Raw genomic sequence first — 8,359 nt, 5'->3', positions numbered from 1 at the left:
ATCACATTAATTTTACCCCATAGTGTAAGATTCAATTTACCCCATTTATCCAGATTTGTTTTTATCTTTAGGAGGAGAGGTTCCACATTTGAAAGCATAATATCCTCCAAGTCGGGTTTTAATAATATTCCTAAATACTTCATACCTGAAGGTGAGTACTTAAAATTGAATGGAGTAACGCATCCAGAATGACATGATGCTGACAATGGCATGCCCTCCGACTTGTCCCAGTTTATCTTATAACCTGACAACCCTGAAAATGACTCAACACACGTGAGTAGTGCTGGTAGAGACTGCATGGGATCCGTCAATACTGCTAAGATGTCATCAGCATATAGAAACAACTTGTGTTCCATACCCCCTGCATGAACACCTCTGACACCCCTGTTTGCTCGGATAGCCAAGGCCAGCGGTTCCAGAAATATTGTAAAAAGCAACGGGGACAAAGGGCACCCCTGTCGGGTCCCGCGAGTAAGATGAAAAAACCCTGACACCAACCCATTTGTCAAAACCGCTGCCCTTGGACTTGCATATACAGTTTTGACCCAATTACAAAACCCAGGCCCAAACCCGAACCTTGCGAGGGTCGTCATAAGGAAGCCCCATTCCACCCGATCAAAGGCCTTCTCAGCATCCAGCGAGAAGGCCGCAACTGGGGTTAGGTTAGATTCGCTTTTGTGCATGAGATGAAGAAGTCTTCTAATGTTATCACCGGAGGACCTATTTTTAATAAAGCCAACCTGGTCACCATTGATGATATCTGGTAATATATGATCCAGGCGGGAGGCCAAAACCTTCGTCAAAATTTTGCAATCAACGCCCAAAAGGCTTACAGGCCGGTAATTTGCTGGGTCCGACAGATCCCTATCCTTTTTAGGAATAAGGGAGATCAGTGCTTCATTAAACGTACTCGGCAAGGAACCTATCTCCAATGCCTCAAGGTAAACTTTATGCAGGACTGGGGCTAAAATATCGATATATTTCTTATAATACTCAATCGGGAAGCCATCCAAGCCTGGCGATTTCCCATTCTTCATTAATAAGATCGCAGCCCTGACCTCTTCTTCCGTTATAGGCTCATCCAGTCTCGTTTTCTGTTCCCCAGAGAGAGTAGGTAATTGTAGACCTGAAAAAAATGTCTCCACCTCCCCTTCATCAAGCGCACCAGCAGACGTATACAAATCTTGATAAAATGATTGGAAAATTGAATTTATTTCCTTCGATGAGGTTATCACTTGGCCGTCCTTCTTAATCATAGATATATTATTCAAATTATCTTGCTGCTTCAGTTGTCTTGCCAATAGTCTTCCACTCTTTTCGCCACCTTCATAAAATTTTGTTTTGAGCCTAAATAAGGCATATTCTGCCTTTTTGTTATAAATGTCATTCAACTGGTACTTTAATTTACATATAGTCTGATATTTATAATTTGAATATTGACTCGCTAAGTCCTTCTCCAACTCCCGTATTTCTTTATCCAAGGTTTCTACCCGTTCTAGATCACTTTTCTTAACTTTTGATGCGTATGCAATCAGCTTTCCTCTTACATATGCTTTAGATGCTTCCCAGACTGTGGCTACTTTGTCTGTGGAACCCATATTGATTTCGAAAAAAATTTTGAGATCCTTTGTTAACTCCTCACTAAAACTTTTGTTCTGCAACAACATCGTGTTAAGCCTCCAGCGACCCCTCTTCGTTCTATCTGTGTTCAAGTCAATTTGCAACTCTACTGTGGCATGATCACTAATGGCAATGGCACCAATCTCACAGTCTACGACTGAATCGACCAGAGACTTTGATATTAAGGCGAAATCTATCCTCGAATATGTTTTATGACAGTTGGAGTAAAATGTGTATTCCCTTGAACTGGGATTAACTAACCTCCAAATGTCCGTTAAGCAAAGATCCTCTGTCAGTAAATGAACAGCCTCTCTGTCCCTGGGTGTAGACGTACCCCTGGGGTTACTCTTATCAATTATCCCATCCATCACCTGGTTGAAATCCCCAGCCAATATCACCTGCCCCACATGATCCCCTATTATCTTGTTAATTTTGTGAAAAAAATCTGGCTCCTCCTTATTAGGTGCATAAATATTGCACAAAACTGTTCGAACCCCATCAATTAAGGCCTCCAAGCATATAATGCGTCCTTCGTCATCATTATACTTCTTCAGCAACACGAAGCTTAATTTCTTATTAACAAGGATCAACACACCATTCCGTTTACTCGAATATGAACTATGAAAAACGGAGCCCACCCAGTCTCGTTTAAACTTTTTTGCCTCTTCTTCCCCCGCAATGTGGGATTCCTGAATAAACGCTATATCTGCATTTTTAGATTTTAAGTATGTTAGAACCTTCCTCCTCTTGATTGGGTCCCCACATCCGTTTATGTTCCACGATATTATTTTAGTATACCTGTTCATCACTTTCTAACAGAAATGGGGTAAAGCACACCTTGTGCGCTTTACAACACAACACAAATATATGCATATGCACTCAATATTACAAAACCCATCTGGTCTTATCAAACTAGCCGTCATTAAAAAAACAAAAAAAAACCAAACAAACCTGAACAAAACCAACCCCCTTCTTTGCATAGCAACTCAGAACAACGTTGCTAAGCGCCCCCTCCCTCCTCTCCTACCCAAGCCTAACTAACTTTAGCTTGAGACCCCAAACTGCTCGTGGTCCGTGAGACACGCTAATCATCCGACAGCAGCACCACCACCGCAGCCCCATTGAGCCCATTGTTTGTTTGTTACCTTATTTTAAAATTCACATACACTACTCCGATCTGTTACATCATGTCCCGCATTCCTCTAAGTCGACTCCTGCAGAAATTTCTCGGCCTCTTTTCCGTCTTTGAATGCTTTCTTTTGTCCGTTCCACGTGAAAACGAGCGTTGCAGGATACATCAGCCTATGCTTTACTTGTAGCTCTCGGAGACGCCTCTTCACCGGGTTGAATGCCTTCCTCTTCTCCGCCAGCTCCCTTGTAACATCTTCAAAAAAGGAAAGCTTGGCACCTTGCCAATCGACTCCACGCCTCTCTCTGGCCACCCGAAGCACTTTCTCCCTAGCAGATGAACGTAGAAAGCGGACATGTATCACCCTGGGAGGCTCGTTAGGTTCCGGCATTGGTACAGGGGAACGATGCGCACGTTCAATTTCAAATTCACTTCCAGAAAGCTCAAATGCTTTGGCCAGTATCTCCGTCACATATTTGTCCACGTTCCCGGGTGTCTCCACACCTTCTTTGAGTCCAATGATCCGTACATTATTCCTCCTGCTACGGTTTTCAAGGTCCTCCACTCGCGACCACAACGCCTCCATCCTCTTCTGGAATTTGTCCACTTTTGCCTCGGTAAGCACGCTGGCATCTTCCATGTCTGATATACGTTGTTCCGCCTCCCCTAACCTCACTTTTATATCTTCCACCGAATCTTTCAGTTCTTTAGTGGCCTCTTTAATAGTGGTGACATCTTTTGCTACGACCTGAAGAGTAGCGTTCATTTTCTTAATTTCTTCAAAAATGTCTTTTTTGCTCTCGCTCCCTATACCGTCCTCAACTACTGGAGAGGCGGCCTCAGATGCAGATGCACTTTCGGGTGGTTCCGGAGCGAGGCTAATGCTAGCTTGCTTCTTCCTCGTGGTAGCTCCCTTAAAAAAGTTTGCTTTGTTGTTACCGGCCATTTTCCAAAGACGGTAATTCTTGAAAAGCTTCGAAGTCCACAAAGGGTGTCCAATTTACGACTACAGCTGGAGTGTATGTTTCCAGAATCAGAACATTAATCAACAGACTTTAGGAGCGCCTCTAGTGTGCGGCCATCTTCCTCGGCGGTCCCACGTGACTCCGTATATGAACGACTTTGGTCTTTGCGATGCATGGCGCTCTCTTCACCCCACCAGTAAGGAATATACTTTTTTCTCGCATGTTCATCACTCTTACTCTCGTCTGGATTATTTTTTGGTCAGCAGCTCACTGCTGAACGACATTTCAGACACTGAGATTCATCCTATAGCTGTCAGCGATCATGCTCCTGTATCTTTAACACTAATGCACAAGAATAATACTACGCCAAGTAAAAACTGGAGATTTAATATATCACTACTTAAAGATGAAGACTTTATTAAATACTTTAAAAAGGAATGGACTTCATATTTAGACTTTAATGACACTCCTGGAATATCTGCTTCTGTTCTATGGGAAGCAGGGAAAGCTGTGATGAGAGGTAAAATAATTTCTTTCTCATCACACAAAAAGAAAGAAGAAAACAAAAATATTCAGGAATTAGAAAAAAACATCAAATCACTAGAAGAAGCCTACGCGTCCCACCAAGATCAGGAAACATTGAACAAAATATGCAAAACAAAACTAGAATTAAATGAAACTATTAATAAAAAAACACAATTCCTTATACAAAGACTTCGCTTGCAGAATTTTGAACACAGTAACAAATCAGGTCGATTTCTAGCTAACCAGCTAAAAATAAATAAAGAAAAAATAACTATATGTGCTGCTAAAGATTTATCGGGGAACACAATATATGATCCTGGAAGAATAAACAACATTTTTAGGGATTTCTATGAAACTTTATACTCACCACAAATAAACCCATCTAAAAATGAAATTGATCTGTTTCTTGACAACGTAACTCTTCCAAAATTACTAGACAGTCAAGCAATGGAACTGGATTCGCCACTGACGCCAAGTGAACTCCAGGAAGCCCTGATAAGTATGCCCAATAATAAGGCTCCAGGTCCAGACGGCTTCCCTGCAGAATTCTACAAAGAATTCTGGACAATTTTGGCACCAGTATTCCACAGCATGTTGCAGGAAATCGAGGAAAAGGGCAGACTACCACCAAATATGAATTCTGCCAACATTAGTCTCCTGCTAAAACCAGGCAAAGACCCTTTATTTCCCTCAAGCTATCGTCCAATTTCTCTTTTAAATGTAGACCTTAAAATAATCTGCAAAGCTCTCTCAAAGAGATTAGAGAAAATGACCCCCCTCTTAATTCATCCTGACCAAACTGGTTTCATAAAAGGTCGGCACTCCTCAACAAACACTCGTAGATTACTTAATTTAATAGACTACTCATACGATAAAAACATCGAAACCATAATATTATCTCTAGATGCAGAAAAAGCATTTGACAGAGTTAATTGGAAATTTTTATTCGCAACTTTACACAAATTTGGTTTTGGAAACTCTTTCATAAACTGGATAAGAATATTATACAATTCCCCAACGGCTCGTATCAGAACAAATGACCAGACATCCTCCAGCTTCTGTCTCCTGAGGGGCACCAGACAGGGATGCCCACTCTCCCCTTCACTTTTTGCAATTTTTATCGAACCTCTAGCAGCAGCATTTAGACAGGCTACAACAATTAAGGGCATAAAATGTAAGAACATAGAACATAAAATCAGTCTCTATGCGGATGATGTGTTGCTTTTTCTGCAAAACACACAAACCAACCTCTCTGAGGTAATTACTTTAATAAACTGGTTTTCAAGAGTTTCAGATTATTCAATTAACTGGCCAAAATCTACAGTTCTCCCCATTAACTGCTCCTTCCATAATTCTTCCTCTGCCCCACTGCAATCCGGAAATATTAAATATTTAGGTATTAATGTCTCTCCTAAGCTTTCAGACTTAACTAAACTAAACCACATCCCACTTCTAAAGAAAGTAGAAGGCGATCTGACTAGATGGAAATCTTTACCCATATCACTCATGGGAAGGGTCGCCACTATAAAAATGATGATCTTGCCAAAAATAAATTACTTATTTTTGATGATCCCTAACAAACCATCACAAGATTGGTTCAGATCTCTGGATTCATATATTTCCAAATTCCTTTGGAAAGATAAACCCCCGCGTATTAGCTTAAAAACGCTACAAAGAACCAAGGATAGAGGAGGATTAGATCTGCCTAATTTTCACCAATACTTCTTAGCCAACAGGCTTCAGTTCATCTCAGAATGGTTAAAACATACCTTCTTAGTTGAGCCCTGGCTAGATGTTGAACAGGCACTATGCAAGGATCTAGAGATTTCAGACCTACCATTTATTAGCTCAAACATCAAAAGACATGAATGCTTTAAAAGTATCAACATCAGCTTTTCTCTAACAGCATGGTGGGAGTTTCTAAAAATAACGGAGTCTTCATTAATCCCATGCAAACGTACACCTATCTGGAATAACCCTGACATATTACAAAACAATAATATGATTAATTTCCCAGAATGGAGTTGTAAAGGAATTAAATACTTAGAACATATATTAGAGGGAACAGAATTTATTCCATTTGACAGACTAGTTGAACAATATGGGATCAACAAGACAAGGTTTTTAGAATATCAACAAATTAAATCCATAGTAAAAAAGAAATTTAACCTCAGTCAAGTTGAATTACAAACACCACTAAGTGCGGCACATTTTCTTACTCTTAAATCCCCCAAATTATTATCTAAAATATACAGAACACTTTCTAAATTAGATGAATCAATATCCCTTCCTACTGCAAAGTGGGAAGCAGATTTATCAGTCAACCTAGACCAAAACTTCTGGTCTCAGATTTGCTTAAAAACTTTTAAATTAATTAAAAATCCCAGTCTGCAATTAATACAATACAAAATACTTCATAGAGTGCACTATACAGGTCATCGGATGTTCAAGATGGGCTTTACATCTTCCAACAACTGCTCACACTGTCAAGGCAATACACCAGACAATTACATCCACGCTCTTTGGTTCTGTCCACCAGTGCAAAAGTTTTGGCGCGAGATATGTGAAGACTTATCAAAGTGTCTGAAATGTAACATTCCAACTTCCCCCTTAGTGTGTCTACTGGGCAGCTTAGATAATGTCACTTCAGAAAAGAATATCGCCCATATGATCTTCACTGCCCTATGCATAGCCAAGAAAACAGTCCTCATGAACTGGAAAAATAAAAATAATCTTAATTCTAACCAATATAGAAATTATCTATTAGATTACATTAGTCTTGACACAGCCTCTGCCACCACATTAGATCAATTGCTCTGGGCCCCTTTTATCAGCTCCATCACCTAGAGGGGGTGGGGGGTCATAGTTTGGTCCCGCCTTCACTGTTGTGATTGGTGAGGGGGTAGGGACAGGCTTAGGGCGTCGGGGGGTTCCCCGGAGGCATCTTCCTTGGGGGGCTCAACCCGGGGTAGCGGTCACGTCCGGTTGGGGGCTCTGTTGGCTCTCAGGTGACTGTTTCCTCGCGGCTGCGTGCAGCGGGGCTAGGGGAGGGTCTGTGCTGACGGACGTGGGTTACTGACCTGGCAACCTGGCTGCCCCTGGGTGGGTCCGGGATGGGCGTGAGGTTCTGGGGGCGCTCCGTCTCTGGGCTGGGGCCCGGGCCGGGCCTCGGGGGCTTGGGTCCTGGTTGGTGTGTTGCCGGGGTTGTGGGCGGGTGGGTGCATGGGGGCCCGGCCCTGGAGCAGGGGGCCCGGCCCTGGAGCAGGGTGCCGCCGGTGCGTCGAGCCGCCTGGGGGGCTCTTCAACTGGTGGGGGGGATGGTCACATCTTGCAGGAGCTTTCTTCTCTTCAGGAACTCTCTGCAGGAGGGGGAGATACAGGAGAGGTGGAGGAAGATCTCAGCCTGGGCGTTTACAGTCTTATGTAGTCTGGAAGATGTGTGGATGGTAGGGTGGGTGCAGTTTTCTCTGTGGTGGGGTTGGGTGGACTGTCCAGGGCTCTGTGGAGCCGGAGGGCGCTACTGCACTGGGCCCCGGTCTGATGGGCCTGGGCCCCCCTTCCCTGGCGGGTCGCGGAGGGTGGGAGTGCCTACTGGGGTCAGCGGGGGAGCTGGCCCCAGGGAGGGGTTACCTGCCCCTCCCTTCCTTCCCTCCCCATCTCCAGCTGCCTCCCTCTTCCCGCTCCTCCACAACCACCTAAACATGCAGGGCCTTGGAGTGGAGGTATGTCACCAGGGTGCAGAGGAGGCTACCCCCCCCCCCCCCCCCCTGTCCCCTTCTGGCTGCCTCTGCCTCAATTTTATCCCACAACTTAGACATTCACATTATTCACACTCTCATTACACATACATATAGGATCTTGGGGGTGGGCACAATCACGGAGTCCAAATTACCATCAGGGTGTACGCCTCACCCCTAAAGTCGTTGCCCACCTCTCAATTTTAAATACACTTAGTCATTGAGGGCTAGCAGGAGGGACTATGCGCTTACCTGCTGCTCCTTGGCAGGTAGCTCCATGCCCTCCTGGGTTTTAATTGCACCTTAGAACACATATGCATCAACACTACAATGAGCGGGTGGAGGGAGGTTTGGAGTCTTCTCCCACCCCCATTCTCTGCGGC

General features: G+C 43.7%; 1 protein-coding gene across 1 annotated transcript in view; it reads right to left on the bottom strand.

Moving 5' to 3' along the window:
* Positions 1 to 8,359, bottom strand: part of LOC101479752 (alpha-1,6-mannosylglycoprotein 6-beta-N-acetylglucosaminyltransferase B) — a 142,314-nt gene that overhangs the window by 95,630 nt on the left and 38,325 nt on the right. The gene's annotated exons all lie outside the window — the stretch shown is intronic.

The sequence above is a fragment of the Maylandia zebra genome, linkage group LG6, assembly GCF_041146795.1.
Source record: "Maylandia zebra isolate NMK-2024a linkage group LG6, Mzebra_GT3a, whole genome shotgun sequence".
NCBI lineage: Eukaryota > Metazoa > Chordata > Actinopteri > Cichliformes > Cichlidae > Maylandia > Maylandia zebra.
The sequence above is the reverse complement of the archived record's forward strand: the minus strand, read 5'-3'. Positions and strand labels throughout refer to the sequence as shown.